Below are 18,073 nucleotides of genomic sequence, written 5' to 3' on the forward strand. Positions count from 1 at the left end.
ACCAGTCACTACAATCTATACCCTGGGAATGTCTTGCATTCTATAGGATTTCAGTAGTTACTAACTATTCCTTGTTTTACCATCCGGCTGTATGCATACAGTGGCATTCATATATTATAGTGAACCTTCTGGCTTCTATGCTCATCAGTTAATTCTTTCTGTATAAAATGCCACTTATTAAAATAAAACCAGCAGGTATGAAAGCCTTACATGTGTAGTCACATGTGACTGTTTTTTGCCCCTAACTTTTCCATGTTTCACCTGAGACCCCATACTTATGGACTGTTGGCACCAGTATTGGTTGACCATGCCCACCTGTATGGTGTGCGATGTATAGGAGACTATAGAACTAGAGTTACAAGCATGACTAGTATTCTATCTGGGCTCCGTTCACACTGTTACTGTATCATGACTTCTATCTGTTACATCAGACATAATTCGTGTATATACGCAGTGAGCGAGTATGTAACAAATTAGGCTTTAATGGGTCTTTTGGGTTTACTTCACATTGGGGGCGGAATGAGTATGTAAACAATGCTTAAGGATTTGTTCTTTGGGTGGGTTTAGAGTGGGCCAACTTCTAGCAGCACTTGGCAAACTCGGAAATGAATAGATTGTTTTCAAAGATGACTTGCTGTTCATATGTTTGGTATTTTGAATGTCTTTAAAACACTTCAGGTCTACAAAGACGTCAAGCAGTTAGAAGTGAGCTGACCATCCTTCAGGTGTTTCACTTGTGATCTGCTCTATAATCTTAAAGTAGAAGTCAATGGGGGAGACAAAATGCCCAGAAGATGCCAGGGTGGCTTTGGAACATTTTCTCCGCCCTCAGTTAAATTAAACTCTTATACTTCCCCACTGAGGTGTTGGCTCAGTCCTACCAGGGCTCATGTGAGGGTTGTTGTGGTGTTAGCCCTGCACCCGGTTGGCATCGGCTTCACGGTCCCTGCCTTCGGACGGATCAAACATCAACAGAAGTCAAGTCTGCGGCCGATCTGACTTTCCATTGGTTAGGTTTGTCCAAAGGCGGGGACCGTGAAGCCGTGCTGATTGGGCGCAGGGCTCGTGGTGCCCACAAATCTCCAAAAATATGCTGAAAAGATGGGCTGCCAACAAAAAGGGCTACAAACCTCTCCAGGAAGAAAACAAGACGTCTGTCTTTCCTGATGCAATTTCTGCTTGAAAATCTTGTCTGTTTTGTCCGCCGGGAGAAAAAATAAAACATGGTGGCTTGTGTTCAGTTTTACCTCTGACTTCTCAGTGGAGGCGACTAGTGTAAGGGGCACGCTGGCTGTGATTTCAGAGATTGAGACAACAATGTCAGCTGTTACGTGCATTAATGTGTACTGGCTAAGGAAGGGCTATGATCACTATTGAGGAAGAGGTGACTACTAGCATATTCAACAAATGCCAAGAGGGGTGAACACCTGCTTACGATCTATAGGGGGGGGGGGGGGGGGGGGGAGAAGGTGACCATGTATGGCCCGGCCATCAATATAATAGGGGTATTAGTTACAATGGGTGGAAGCCTAGTCATTCAGCTGTAGAAGGAAGGAAATTTAATCTCCTGTGATTGCTGGTATCCACTGCAATACCCTACAAGAATGGAGCTGCTCAGTATAGACTCATTGCTACCACTGCAAAATGTCTCCTTACCTGGTAATTTAATCCTTCCTGTAAACTCCTCCATTTTTGTCCATGCATGTGACTCATTAAAAAAATATAATGCTGTTTTGAAACTAGCATTGGTTACATTAGACTACAAAGATAAAATGCACATAATGAAGTGTACCATAAGGAGTTACTCCACGTCAGATCATTCATTTCCGAACGATTGCTGGTGGCGGCTGTGGAATACCCCAGTCATACTCACCTATTGTCACTGTTATTAGCGACAGCATGTGTTGGATGATGGGGGTATCAGTCCCAAAAGCCCCCGCCTGCTGTCATTCAGACTTTAATTTAATGCTAATCGTTGTCCTTTGATCGCTGGCAGAGCAGGGGAGAATGATGAAAGCTGGCTTCAGCACCAGCCGCTGGGGAACAGCGCCTACTGTAGCGCTTCTTCGCTGATGGCTGTCTGTGTGGTACTGATGAGGCATGCAGTTGCCACACGTAGTACACACTGATATCTCGGCAGCGTTTTTCCCGGTACGGAGATATTAGGACGTGTGAACGAGGCCTTAATCAGGGTAGACAAAATTATTCATGTTCGATCAAGGATTATTAGTTTGTGTTCACACGTTGTTTTTTCCACACAGGCAAAACCTGCTCTTGGCAGTAAAGAGGTTGCTTACAAAAAGCTTGTTTTGCTGCATTTTTATTCTCTTGTGCGTGTTGGTTTGGTGACACCCCCCCCCCCCCCCTTCCCGCCCAAAAAAAGTAACTTTAGGTTTTGTATTTTTTCCAGCAAAAAAATGACTATTTTTGCACTCACCCACTGTTTCCTATGGTTTGAAAAAAAAAAAAAAAAAAACGCTGAAGGTGACATGCTGCAGTTTGACAAAAAATGCAGCAATTTTCCAAATCGGTCAGGAAACTAAACCAATGTGTGAGATTTCTGAAATCTCTCTGCTGGTACTGTAGGCACAGATTAAAATTGGCATAAAAAGCTGCAAAAGTGCAAAGTGTGAATATGGCCTTAAACTGGCCGATCACATGCATTAACAGTCCGGTTTTGGTTAAGCGGCTATTCAGTCACCACCTCCCAAATCCCACCCCACTAATGAACTCCCCACTCAGCTGAGTGTTCCTCTTATTTCAATGGGGGGGAGATAGGAGAAAGCTGCTACCAGACTGTTCTGAATGATTAACCATTTAAAAAAAAAATAACTGGAGTCCTATAGTCCACAGTGCAAATTTTGGATGCCAGCTTCATGTTGGTAAGGTCAGATCTGTGGGTCCCTGTAATGTCCATCATACTGGGCCCAGTTCTGTAACCTTGTCCTGTCCTGTAATAATGCCCCCCCCCCCATCCTGTAGTAATTGCCCCATTCTGTAATATTGGCCCCCGCCTTGGCACTGTCCTCAGGCACATTAAACTATTCTTACTTTTCCTCGCTTCACACAGACCCAAAAACCATTAGCAATGCAGCCACACAGCCTAAACTATGTTCACATGCTGCGGCCGTCTTTTTTTTTTTTTTTTTTTTTTAATTCTTAACCCCTTCATGACCCAGCCTATTTTGACCTTAAAGACCTTGCCGTTTTTTGCAATTCTGACCAGTGTCCCTTCATGAGGTAATAACTCAGGAACGCTTCAATGGATCCTAGCGGTTCTGAGATTGTTTTTTCGTGACATATTGGGCTTCATGTTAGTGGTAAATTTAGGTCAATAAATTCTGTGTTTATTTGTAATAAAAACGGAAATTTGGCGAAAATTTTGAAATTTTCACATTTTGAATTTTTATTCTGTTAAACCAGAGAGTTATGTGACACAAAATAGTTAATAAATAACATTTCCCACACGTCTACTTTACATCAGCACAATTTTGGAAACAAAATTTTTTTTTTTGCTAGGAAGTTATAAGGGTTAAAATTTGACCAGCGATTTCTCATTTTTACAACGAAATTTACAAAACCATTTTTTTTAGGTACCACCTCACATTTGAAGTCAGTTTGAGGGGTCTATATGGCTGAAAATACCCAAAAGTGACACCATTCTAAAAACTGCACCCCTCAAGGTGCACAAAACCACATTCAAGAAGTTTATTAACCCTTCAGGTGCTTCACAGCAGCAGAAGCAACATGGAAGGAAAAAATGAACATTTAACTTTTTAGTCACAAAAATGATTTTTCAGCAACAATTTTTTTATTTTCCCAATGGTAAAAGGAGAAACTGAACCACGTAAGTTGTTGTCCAATTTGTCCTGAGTACGCTGATGCCTCATATGTGGGGGTAAACCACTGTTTGGGCGCCCGGAAGGGCTTGGAAGGGAAGGAGCGCCATTTGACTTTTTGAATGAAAAATTGGCTGCACTCTTTAGCGGACACCATGTCACATTTGGAGAGCCCCCGTGTGCCTAAAAATTGGAGCTCCCCCACAAGTGACCCCATTTTGGAAACTAGACGCCCCAAGGAACTTATCTAGATGCATAGTGAGCCCTTTAAACCCCCAGATTCTTCACAAATTGATCCGTAAAAATGAAAAAGTACTTTTTTTTTTTCACAAAAAAAGTTTTTTAGCCTCAATTTTTTCATTTTCACATGGACAACAGGATAAAATGGATCCTAAAATTTGTTTGGCAATTTCTCCCGAGTACGCCGATACCTCATATGTGGGGGTAAACCACTGTTTGGGCACACGGCAGGGCTCGGAAGGGAAGGCGCGCCTTTTAACTTTTTGAATGGAAAATTAGCTCCAATTGTTAGCGGACACCATGTCGCATTTGGAGAGCCCCTGTGTGCCTATGCAATGGAGCTCCCCCACAAGTGACCCCATTTTGGAAACTAGACCCCCCCCAAGGAACTTGCCTAGATGCATACTGAGCACTTTAAACCCCCAGGTGCTTCACAGAAGTTTATAATGCAGAGCCATGAAAATAAAAAATAATTTTTCTTTTCTCAAAAATGATTTTTTAGCCTGGAATTTCCTATTTTGCCAATGGTAATAGGAGAAATTGGACCACAAATGTTGTTGTCCAGTTTGTCCTGAGTATGCAGATACCCCATATGTGGGGGTAAACCACTGTTTGGGCGCACGGCAGGGCTCAGAAGGGAAGGCACGCCATTTGGCTTTTTAAATGGAAAATTATCTCCAATCATTAGCGGACACCATGTCACGTTTGGAGAGCCCCTGTGTGCCTAAACATTGGAGATCCCCCACAAATTACCCCATTTTTGAAACTAGACCCCCAAAGGAACTAATCTAGATGTGTAGTGAGCACTTTGAACCCTCAAGTGCTTCACAGAAGTTTATAACGCAGAGCCATGAAAATAAAATAAAAAAATTATTTTCTCAAAAATGAATTTTAGCCCGCAATTTTTTATTTTCCCAAGGGTAACAGGAGAAATTTGACCCCAAAAGTTGTTGTCCAGTTTCTCCTGAGTACGCTGATACCCCATGTGTGGGGGTAAACCACTGTTTGGGCACACGTGGGGGCTCAGAAGGGAAGTAGTGACTTTTGAAATGCAGACTTTGATGGAATGGTCTGCGGGCGTCACGTTGCGTTTGCAGAGCCCCTGGTGTGCCTAAACAGTAGAAACCCCCCACAAGTGACCCCATTTTGGAAACTAGACCCCCCAAGGAACTTATCTAGATATGTGGTGAGCACTTTGAACCCCCAAGTGCTTCACAGACGTTTACAACGCAGAGCCGTGAAAATAAAAAATCATTTTTCTTTCCTCAAAAATGATGTTTTAGCAAGCATTTATTTATTTTCTCAAGGGTAACAGGAGAAATTGGACCCCAGTAATTGTTGCGCAGTTTGTCCTGAGTATGCTAGTACCCCATATGTGGGGTAAACCACTGTTTGGGCACACGTCGGGGTTCGGAAGTGAGGGAGCACCATTTGAATTTTTGAATACAAGATTGGCTGGAATCAATGGTGGCGCCATGTTGCGTTTGGAGACCCCCTGAAGTGCCTAAACAGTGGAAACCCCTCAATTCTACCTCCAACACTAACCCCAACACACCCCTAACCCTAATCCCAACTGTAGCCATAACCCTAATCACAACCCTAACCCCAACACACCCCTAACCACAACCCTAATTCCAACCCAACCCTAAGGCTATGTGCCAACGTTGCGGATTCGTATGAGATTTTTCAGCACCATTTTTGAAAAATCCGCGGGTAAAAGGCACTACGTTTTACCTGCGGATTTCCAGTGTTTTTTGTGCGGATTTCACCTGCGGATTCCTATTGAGGAACAGGTGTAAAACGCCGCGGAATCCGCACAAAGAATTGGCATGCTGCGGAAAATACAACGCAGCGTTCCCGCGCGGTATTTTCCGCACCATGGGCACAGCGGATTTGGTTTTCCATATGTTTACATGGTACTGTAAACCTGATGGAACACTGCTGCGAATCCGCAGCCAAATCTGCACCGTGTGCACATAGCCTAATTCTAAAGGTATGTGCACACGCTGCAGAAAATGCTGCGGATCCGCAGCAGTTTCCCATGAGTTTACAGTTCAATGTGAACCTATGGGAACCAAAAATCGCTGTACACATGCTGCGGAAAAACTGCACGGAAACGCAGCGGTTTACATTCCGCAGCATGTCACTTCTTTCTGCGGATTCCGCAGCGGTTTTACAACTGCTCCAATAGAAAATCGCAGTTGTAAAACCACAGTGAAATGCGCAGAAAAACCGTGGTAAATCCGCAGCGGTTTAGCACTGTGGATTTTTCAAATCCGCTGCGGAAAAATCCGCATAGGACCAGAATACGTGTGCACATACCGAAACCCTACCCCTAACCCTACCCCTAACCCTAGTTCTTACCCCAACCTTAGTGAAAAAAAAAAAAATTCTTTATTTTTTTATTGTCCCTATCTATGGGGGTGACAAAGGGGGGGGTCATTTACTATTTTTTTTTATTTTGATCACTGAGATGTTATATCTCAGTGATCAAAATTCACTCTGGAACGAATCTGCCGGCCGGCAGATTCGGCGGGCGCACTGCACATGCGCCCGCCATTTTGGAAGATGGCGGCGCCCAGGAAAGAAGACGGACGGACCTCGGGCGGCCAGGTAAGTAGAAGGGGGGGGGGGGGGGGAGATCAGGGCACGGGGGGGCGTCGGAGCACGGGGGGGTGGATCGGAGCACGGGGGGGGGGGGGTGGATCAGAACACGGGAGGGAGGATTGGAGCACGGGGGAGGATTGGAGCACGGGGTGAGGGATCGCTGTGCGGGGGGGGTGGATCGGAGCACGGGGGGGGGGGTCGCTGTGTGCGGGGGGGGGGACCGGAGTGCGGGGGGGGTTTGATTGGAGCGCGGGGGGTGTGATTGGTGCACGGGGGAAGCGGACAGGAGGACGGGGGAGCGGAGCACAGGACCGAGGGGAGCGGACCACAGATCGGGGGGCTGGGGGGGCGATCGGTGGGGTGGGTGCACATAAGTGTTTCCAGCCATGGCCGATGATATTTCAGCATCGGCCATGGCTGGATTGTAATATTTCACCAGTTTTTTAGGTGAAATATTACAAATCGCTCTGATTGGCAGTTTCACTTTCAACAGCCAATCAGAGCGATCGTAGCCACGAGGGGGTGAAGCCACCCCCCCTGGGCTAAACTACCACTCCCCCTGTCCCTGCAGATCGGGTGAAATGGAAGTTAACCCTTTCACCCGGCCTGCAGGGACGCGATCTTTCCATGACTCATATGCTGCGTCATGGGTCGGAATGGCACCGACTTTCATGACGCAGCGTATGCGTCAAAGGTCGGGAAGGGGTTAATCCTAGCAATACTGGCCAATGTGACTACTGTTGGCCACAAACAATCTTGCTAAGAGCTACAGCAAACTGTTACTTAGAAGAGCAAAGATCACAGGCATAGAAATGATCTTAAAAAGCAATGCTGTATGTATAAAAAGAAACATTGTGTTGTCTGCTCTCCATGGATGTGAAGGGACAATGCAGGAGGGACAGGAAGTGTTTGATGCCTTTGAACTTTTCAGAAAACCGAGGTCAGACCAAGTGAAGATTGAAATCAAGTCTGCCCTTCCACTTAACACAAGACCAGATGGAGGCTTGTTTTGGGCACATGTTAATTGTGAGATGGGCATAAAGAAAGCCCTGCAAGAAGTACTGGAAAGTCAAGTCGCACAAAAGGGTTTACCAGGCTCTAGCCAAGCTATTACTCATTATGTGACCATGTGCAATGCACACAGTTATGACTGACGTGTATCTCCAGCATGAGTCACACTGACGGGAGTGACTGGCGTAGTCATGCAGATTCTCATCGGCTTGTCTGCTCTATACACACTGCAATGGCTCCACTACCTGCAGTCACTGACTGCATAAATCTGTCTTGTACCATCCAAACAACTCTTTTTTTTTTTTTTTTTTTTTTTTTTTTTTTTTTTTTTTTTTCCCCGAACAGCACCTGGACCAAAAAATACAATCATGTGAAGGAGCCCAGGGTTAGAATACATGGCTGAATTCTTCCTACCACTGTGCTGCACCTGTGTACTGTATGCCTGATGTATTCCAGCTCCTTCATTCCCCTAATGGGACTGAGCTGCCATGTCACAGCCTGGGGGCACTTCTCCGAAGAATCAGCCATGTTTTTGTAATCCCGTATGACCCCTTTGAACACCCTCTAGAGCAGCCAGGACACCCAAGCAGAAGACTGGATCATTTGGAGACTCTCTTTATATGATCGCTGGTTCTTGTTAGTAACTGTAAGGATAATTCCTATTTTTATGAATTGGAGCTTTTTATAGACTGTTCTTCAGCAGATGTCTTGAGAAACAGAGCATTGTAAGCTGTATTGGTATGCCATGTTCTCTACAGACGGGGGCATCTACCGTATTTATCCCTCAAGGGAAATTGAATAACTGCCCCTAGAATGGGTGAAATATCAGTGTTGGCTTCATATGTAGCCATCGACCCGTGGACTTCTTACTCAGCCCACAGGGAAAGAATAACACAATATACAGCTATGCACAGACGGAATTGAAAGTTCTATACAATAAACTTATTTTTTTTATTTCCAGCTGAGTGCAACAATGACAATGGATGAAAGTGACGTATGATGTTTTCCCTGCAACCATGATCCAAATATCAGGCTGCTTAACGGCTTAAACTTCTACTAACTCTACAAAGAAAACCTTACCATAGCCCCTGATAAGTCACATGCAGAATGAAATTCCTACAAAATTATGAACGTTAATTTTATTTAATAGCATTGATGTAAAACAAGCAAATCTACTATATAACTGTCTAAGGGTCACTTCCGTCTGTCTGTCTGATATTCATTGGTCGTGGCCTCTGTCTTTCATGGAAATCCAAGTCGCTGATTGGTCATGGCAAAACGCCCACATCCATTGCCATGACCAATCAGCGACAGGCACAATCCGGCAGCAACATGGCCGCTCCTTTCTCCCCAGTCAGTGCCCGCTCCATACTCCCCTCCAGTCAGCCCTCACACAGGGTTAATAGCAGCGTTAATGGACTGCGTTATGCTGCGGTTTAACACAGCTATTAACCCTGTGTGACCAACTTTTTACTATTGATGCTGCCAATGCAGCATCAATAGTAAAACGATCTAATGTTAACCCCTTTACCCCCAAGGGTGGTTTGCACGTTAATGACCGGGCCAATTTTTACAATTCTGACCACTGTCCCTTTATGAGGTTATAACTCTGGAACGCTTCAACGGATCCCAGTGATTCTGACAATGTTTTCTCGTGACATATTGTACTTCATGACAATGGTAAAAATTCTTTGATAGTACCTGTATTTATTTGTGAAAAAAACGGAAATTTGGCGAAAATTATGAATTTCGCAGTTTTCCAACTTTGAATTTTTATGCAATTAAATCAGAGATATGTCACACAAAATACTTAAAGGGACACTGTCACCTGGATTTGGAGGGAACAATCTTCAGCCATGGAGGCGGGGTTTTGGGGTTTTTGATTCACCCTTTCCTTACCCGCTGGCTGCAATATTGGATTGAAGTTCATTCTCTGTCCTCCATAATACACGCCTGCGCAAGGCAAGATTGCACTGTGCAGGCATGTACTATGGAGGACAGAGAATGAACTTCAATCCAATATTGCAGCCAGCGGGTAAGGAAAGGGCGAATCAAACACCCGAAAACCCCGCCTCCATGGCTGAAGATTGTTCCCTCCAAATTCAGGTGACAGTGTCCCTTTAATAAGTAACATTTCCCACAGGTCTACTTTACATCAGCACAATTTTGGAACCAAAATTTTTTTTTTTTGTTACGGAGTTATAAGGGTTAAAAGTTGACCAGCAATTTCTCGTTTTTACAACACTTTTTTTTTTTTTTTTTTTTTTTTTTTTGGGGACCACATCTCATTTGAAGTCATTTTGAGGGGTCTATATGATAGAAAATACCCAAGTGACACCATTCTAAAAACTACACCCCTCAAGGTGCTCAAAACCATATTCAAGAAGTTTATTAACCCTTCTGGTGCTTCACAGGAATTTGTTTGAATGTTTAAATAAAAATGAACGTTGAACTTTTTTTTTCACAAAAAAATTTAATTCAGCTCCAATTTGTTATATTTTCCCATGGGTAAGAGGAAATTGGACCTCAAAAGTTGTACAATTTGTCCTGAGTACGCTGATACCCCGTATATGGGGGTAAACCACTGTTTGGGCGGATGGGAGAGCTCGGAAGGGAAGGAGCGCCGTTTGACTTTTCAATGCAAAATTGACAGGAATTGAGATGGGACGCCATGTTGCGTTTGGAGAGCCACTGATGTGCCTAAACATTGAAACCCCCCACAAGTGACACCATTTTGGAAAGTAGACCCCCTAAGGAACTTATCTAGAGGTGTGGTGAGCACTTTGACCCACCGAGTGCTTCACAGAAGTTATAATGCAGAGCCGTAAAAATAAAACAAAAAAAATTTTTCCCACAATTTTTTTTTTAGCCCCCAGTTTTGTATTTTCCCAACGGTAACAGGAGAAATTGGACCCCAACAGTTGTTGTCCTATTTGTCCTGAGTACGCTGATACCCCCATATGTTGGGGTAAACCCCTGTTTGGGCACACGGGAGAGCTCTGAAGGGAAGAAGCACGGTTTTACTTTTTCACCGCAGAATTGGCTGGAATTGAGATCTGACGCCATGTCGTGTTTGGAGAGCCCCTGATGTGCCTAAACAGTGGAAACCCCCCAACTATAACTGAAACCCTAATCCAAACACACCCCTAACCCTAATCCCAACAGTAACCCTAACCACACCTCTAACCCTGACACACCCCTAACCCTATTCCCAACTGTAAATGTAATCTAAACCCTAACTAACTTTAGCCCTAACCCTAGCCCTAACATAACCCTAACCCTAATGGGAAAATGGAAATAAATACATTTTTTTTAATTTTTTCCTTAACTAAGATGGTGATGAAGGGGGGGTTTGATTTACTTTTATAGTGTTTTTTTTTTAGCGGATTTTTGATTGGCAGCCGTCACACACTGAAAGACGCTTTTTATTGCAAAAAATATTTTTTGCGTTACCACATTTTGAGAGCTATAATTTTTCCATATTTTGGTCGAGTCATGTGAGGTCTTGTTTTTTGCGGGACGAGTTGACGTTTTTATTGGTAACCTTTTCGGGCACGTGACATTTTTTGTTCGCTTTTTATTCCAACTTTTGTGAGGCAGAATGACCAAAAACCAGCTATTCATGAATTTCTTTTGGGGGAGGCGTTTATACCGTTCCGCGTTTGGTAAAATGGATAAAGCAGTTTTATTCTTCGGGTCAGTACGATTACAGCGACACCTCATTTATATCATTTTTTTGTGCTTTGGCGCTTTTATACGATAAAAACTATTTTATAGAAAAAATAATTATTTTGGCATTGCTTTATTTTCAGGACTAACTTTTTTATTTTTTTTGCTGATGCTGTATTGCGTCTCGTTTTTTGCGGGACAAGATGGCGTTTTCAGCGGTACCATGGTTATTTATATCTGTCTTTTTGATCGCGTGTTATTCCACTTTTTGTTCGGCGGTATGATAATAAAGCGTTGTTTTTTGCCTCATTTTTTTTTTTTTCCTTACGTGTTTACTGAAGGGGTTAACTAGTGGGCCAGTTTTATAGGTCGGGCCGTTACGGACACGGCGATACTAAATATATGTACTTTTATTGATTTTTTTTTTTTTTTTTTTATTATTATTATTTAGATAAAGAAATGTATTTATGGGAATAATATTTTTTTTTTTTCATTATTTAGGAATATTTTATTTTTTTACACACTTGGAAAAAATTTTTTTACTTTGTCCCAGGGGGGGACATCACAGATTGGTGATCTGACAGTTTGCACAGCACTCTGTCAGATCACCAATCTGACTTACAGGGCTGCAGGCTTCACAGTGCTTGCTCTGAGCAGGCTCTGTGAAGCCACCTCCCTCCCTGCAGGACCCAGATGCCGCGGCCATCTTGGATCCAGGTCTGGAGCAGGGAGGGAGGTAAGACCCTTGCAGCAACGCGATCACATTGCGTTGCTGCGGGGGGCTCAGGGAAGCCCGCAGGGAGCTCCCTCCCTGCACGATGCTTCTCTGCACCGCGCGATCATGTTTGATCGCGGTGTGCCGGGGGCGGTCCGTGACGGCTCCTGGCACATAGTGCCGGATGTCAGCTACAATAGGCAGCTGACACTCGGCCGCGCTCCCCCCCCCCGTGAGCGCCGCCGATCGCTGGACGTACTATCCCGTCGGTGGTCATAGGGGCCCACCCCACATCGACGGGATAGTACGTCGATGTCAGAAAGGGGTTAAAAATAATTTAGTTATTCTCACCCTCCGACGTGCGTCCTGTCCTCGACAGTGCAAGCAGCAGGTTCCGGTGCTAAGGATGCTATGCGAGAAGGATCTTCCATGACGTCACGGTCATGTGACCGCGACGTCATCACAGATCCTGCGCTCATACCAACCCTGGGACCGGAAGCTGCCACGTGCACTGCACACAGGCGACAGGACTACAAGGGGCCCCTCGGAAGGTTGAGTGTTTTTTATTAACTTTTTTTTTTTAACCGGTTACATATGTGGCTGTGTGCAGTATACTATGTGGCTGTGTGCAGTATACTATGTGGCTGTGTGCAGTATACTATGTGGACATGCATATTCTAGAATACCCGATGCATTAGAATCAGGCCACCATCTAGTTCTTACATAAACATCTGTTGGGCCATCAATATAACAGGACTAGAAAACCCCATTAAGTGACACCCCTCTAGTGTCATGTGTACAATATTGGGGATGAATGAGATTGGAGGAGTTAGATGGTCAGCACCCCACTGATCAGCTATTATTGCCTGCTATTGAAATGAACAGGAGCTGTGGTGTCCCCTAAGGCTATGTGCACACGTTGCGGATTTTTCCGCACAGTTTCAGAAACATCCGCAGGTAAAACGCCCTGCATTTTATCTGTGGATTTTGTACTGACTTCACCTGTTTTTACACCTGCGGATTTCAATTATGAAACAGGTGTAAAACACTGCGGAATCAGCGCAAAGAATTGACATGCTGCAGAAAACAAACCACAGAATTTTCCGCAGCATGTGCACTGCGGATTTGGTTTTCCATAGGTTTACATGGTACTGTACAACACATGAAAACTGCTGCGAATCCGCAGCCAAATCTGCAACGTGTGCTCATACTGTAGCCTAAATGTTCTGTTCCACATTGGTGCCAGTGGTGATAACAGCCGATCGTCAGGATTTCGTGTCTGACCCACATGATATGTAGACTATCAATAAAATGGTACTGGAAAACTCTAAGTTGCTAATATTGATAAACCTTATGTGTACATTAAGATGGATTTGTTGTTCTTCTACTGACTTATAAAGGTACACTGCAAGTCTATTCTGACCATCAAAAGTAAAAATAATCTAATACCCCATTGGTCCTCATTCAGGCATCTCTGCACTCACAGATGCAATACATACCGATTGTAGTCTTTGAGGCTGTTCACATGTCAGGTGTGTTTCTTTTTCAGGTGGTGTCACCAATTCAAAGTGTCAGTGCAACACTATGGGTCCGTGAAACACAAAGCACATGGATGGCTTCCATGTGTCATCTGTGTGCAGTCCATATTTAATATTGCAAGGGATAGAAGAAGCATTGTAATTTATCCACCCATGAGAGAGAGAATTTCGTCACTTATTACTAAGTGTTGCTTAGTGTTGCATACCACAGACTGCACGGCTCTCCTGTCCTCCATGTCTGCTGGTGGAGGAGTAGACCTGTCTAACAGCTCCTCTGGCTGAAAAGCACTCCACACGGTAAATCTGTGTTTTTGTTTCTGTCAGAGGCTGATGGACAGGTCTGGTCACACGCTCTTCTGTAAGGACGTGGTACTAAAGTGCAGGAGGAGAACTCGTAATGCTACAAAATCTTCTCCCAAACACAAATGCTAAAATAAAGATGGCGGACATTCCCTTTAAGAATTAAAGGTGTGTATTCAGCAAGCATAAGAATCTCCATCTGCCAGTGATGGTGAATATCTCAAGATTATTGAAGTTCTTTGATATGAACTATGGTCGGGATGAGCGGTGAAGTGTCTCAGAACAGTGTCTAATTACGAGCATCCGGACCTGTTGGACTGGTAACCCTGCCTATTCTGAAAGCAAAGCCTAGGAGTCCACCTACAACTCTCTGAAGATGTTGTGTATTTATGCCCAAGGATTTTTACATGGCATTTTGTGTGCTCTACATTTCTAATCAACGGTAAACATTTGGTCTGTGAGAATGGATAACACCTCAGTGACAGATCGTACAGAAGTCAGCAGAGCCGCCTAAGGCTCCCCCACATGACTGTATAACACACAGTACTACATGATACACAGATCCATGCAACTGGCATTCCAATATGAGCCATAAATGCAAGGGATGCATACAGAGGGGAAAATATACATGTGGATATAAAAATTCTACCCATGTTAAAGTAGCAGGTTTGTCATGTGGGGGTAACGTTCCAAGAAGAATAATTTCAGAACTTTTTCCACCTTGTTGTTGCCCACAATCTTCAAAGCCTCAAACTGAAATCATTTTGAAGGGGAAAACAAAAATAACTCCATGTTGCTGCATAAGGCCGGTGTCCCACTCAGTGCAGGGAAATATGGTCTGTATTTTACAGGCGTAATACGCAGAAATGGTCCCAAAATAGTGATCCGTATGTCATTCTTAGGCAAGGTGTGGCTGCATAGTTTGCATAGGTAAACGTCTGTGTATATAATCCATATGGCATCCATACAGCGAGAATTTCTCTCCGGCTTGCAAAATGGACATAGAATGGATCCATGGGCTCAAATATTTTTGAAAAAAAAATTGCCGTATAAGCCGAGATTTTCAGTCCAAATTTTTGGGCTGAAAGTGCCCCGCTCGGCTTATACTCGAGTCACGGTCGGCGGGTGAGGGGGAGAGGTCGGTCGCATGCCCATCTGCTTCCGGCGCTCCTGGCGCTGTCCCCTGCCTGTCCCACAGTCTTCGGGTGCCGCACCTCTTCCTCTGTTAAGCGGTCACGTGGGACCGCTCATTAAAGTTATGAATATGGACTCCACTCCGATAGGGGTGGAGCTGCATATTCATTCCTCAAATGAGTGGTAACAGTGACCGATGACAGAGGAAGAGGCTGCCGTGCCCGGAAACCAGCTGTACAGGAGAAGGAGCCAGGGACTGCGCCAGAGCAGGTGAGTATTTAATATTTACCTGTCCTCGTTCCACGCGCCGGGCACCGCTCCATCTTCCCGTCCTCTTGCAGTGACTGTGCAGGTCAGAGGGCGCGATGACGTACTAGTGTGCGCGCCACCCTCTGCCTGAACAGTCAGTGCAGGGAGATGGGACACTGAGGAGCAGCGGTCAGCAAGAGGTGAGCATGTCGTGGTTTTTTTTTGTAATACTGCAGCAGCATTATATATGGAGCATCTTATGGGGCAATGATTAACGCTATAGAGCATCATATATGGCACAGCTTGAAATGGAGTATCTATGGGGTAATAATGAACAATATGGAGCATTATATGTGGCAGTTTTTTTTATATGGAGCATCTTATGGGGTCATAATCAGCATTTGTGCAGCATTATATGGGGCAAGTCTGTATGGAGCATCTCATGGGGCCATTATTAACCTTTTATGCAGGATTATATGGGGCATATTTTAATATAGAGCATCTGATGGGCCCATCATGAACTTTATGGAGCATTATATGGGGCTCCTGATTCAATATGGATATTCAAAAAACACCTACTGATGTCTCAATTAATTTTACCTTTATTGGTATCTATTTCTACTCTTGACATTTACTGGTAGCTGCTGCATTTCCCACCCTAGGCTTATACTCGAGTCATTAAGTTTTCCCAGTTTTTTTTTTTTTTTTTTTTTTTTTTTTTTGTGGCATAATTAGGGGGGGTCGGCTTATACTCTAGTTTATACGGTATATGTTCTCAGATAAGCCGGCAATTCAATTGCCGGCTTTTGCGATCTCCTTCCCAAACCCGACATGGTTTACATACAGTGTATGTGTGTGTGTATATGTACAGTGGGGCAAAAAAGTATTTAGTCAGTCAGCAATAGTGCAAGTTCCACCACTTAAAAAGATGAGAGGCGTCTGTAATTTACATCATAGGTAGACCTCAACTATGGGAGACAAACTGAGAAAAAAAAATCCAGAAAATCACATGGTCTGTTTTTTTAACATTTTATTTGCATGTTATGGTGGAAAATAAGTATTTGGTCAGAAACAAAATTTCATCTCAATACTTTGTAATATATCCTTTGTTGGCAATGACAGAGGTCAAACGTTTTCTGTAAGTCTTCACAAGGTTGCCACACACTGTTGTTGGTATGTTGGCCCATTCCTCCATGCAGATCTCCTCTAGAGCAGTGATGTTTTTGGCTTTTCGCTTGGCAACACGGACTTTCAACTCCCTCCAAAGGTTTTCTATAGGGTTGAGATCTGGAGACTGGCTAGGCCACTCCAGGACCTTGAAATGCTTCTTACGAAGCCACTCCTTCGTTGCCCTGGCGGTGTGCTTTGGATCATTGTCATGTTGAAAGACCCAGCCACGTTTCATCTTCAATGCCCTTGCTGATGGAAGGAGGTTTGCACTCAAAATCTCACGATACATGGCCCCATTCATTCTTTCATGTACCCGGATCAGTCGTCCTGGCCCCTTTGCAGAGAAACAGCCCCAAAGCATGATGTTTCCACCACCATGCTTTACAGTAGGTATGGTGTTTGATGGATGCAACTCAGTATTCTTTTTCCTCCAAACACGACAAGTTGTGTTTCTACCAAACAGTTCCAGTTTGGTTTCATCAGACCATAGGACAGTCTCCCAAAACTCCTCTGGATCATTCAAATGCTCTCTAGCAAACTTCAGACGGGCCCGGACATGTACTGGCTTAAGCAGTGGGACACGTCTGGCACTGCAGGATCTGAGTCCATGGTGGCGTAGTGTGTTACTTATGGTAGGCCTTGTTACATTGGTCCCAGCTCTCTGCAGTTCATTCACTAGGTCCCCCCGCGTGGTTCTGGGATTTTTGCTCACCGTTCTTGTGATCATTCTGACCCCACAGGGTGGGATTTTGCGTGGAGCCCCAGATCGAGGGAGATTATCAGTGGTCTTGTATGTCTTCCATTTTCTAATTATTACTCCCACTGTTGATTTCTTCACTCCAAGCTGGTTGGCTATTGCAGATTCAGTCTTCCCAGCCTGGTGCAGGGCTACAATTTTGTTTCTGGTGTCCTTTGACAGCTCTTTGGTCTTCACCATAGTGGAGTTTGGAGTCAGACTGTTTGAGGGTGTGCACAGGTGTCTTTTTATACTGATAACAAGTTTAAACAGGTGCCATTACTACAGGTAATGAGTGGAGGAAAGAGGAGACTCTTAAAGAAGAAGTTACAGGTCTGTGAGAGCCAGAAATCTTGATTGTTTGTTTCTGACCAAATACTTATTTTCCACCATAATATGCAAATAAAATGTTAAAAAAACAGACAATGTGATTTTCTGGATTTTTTTTTTTTCTCAGTTTGTCTCCCTTAGTTGAGGTCTACCTATGATGTAAATTACAGACGCCTCTCATCTTTTTAAGTGGTGGAACTTGCACTATTGCTGACTGACTAAATACTTTTTTTGGCCCCACTGTGTGTATATATATATATATATATATATATATATATATATATATATATATATATATATATATATAATCACTACTAATGTTATAAGTGTCTGTGTGCAAAATTTTGGGGCTCTGTTAAAGAGTTAAATCGCGGAAAAAAAACTGGCGTGGGCTCCTGTGCAATTTCCTCCGCCAGAGTGTGACTGAGGGTAGATATTAATATCCTAGAGAGGGACCATGGTTATTGCCCCCCCTCCCCCCCCCGGCTAAATACATCTGCCCTCAGCCACCCCAGAGAAGGCACATCTGTAAGAT

General features: G+C 44.0%; 1 protein-coding gene across 1 annotated transcript in view; it reads left to right on the top strand.

The window, feature by feature from the left end:
• MYO1E (myosin IE) overlaps positions 1 to 18,073 on the top strand; it is a 198,896-nt gene that overhangs the window by 3,796 nt on the left and 177,027 nt on the right. The gene's annotated exons all lie outside the window — the stretch shown is intronic.

Source organism: Ranitomeya imitator, chromosome 4 (assembly GCF_032444005.1).
Source record: "Ranitomeya imitator isolate aRanImi1 chromosome 4, aRanImi1.pri, whole genome shotgun sequence".
NCBI classification, from domain to species: domain Eukaryota; kingdom Metazoa; phylum Chordata; class Amphibia; order Anura; family Dendrobatidae; genus Ranitomeya; species Ranitomeya imitator.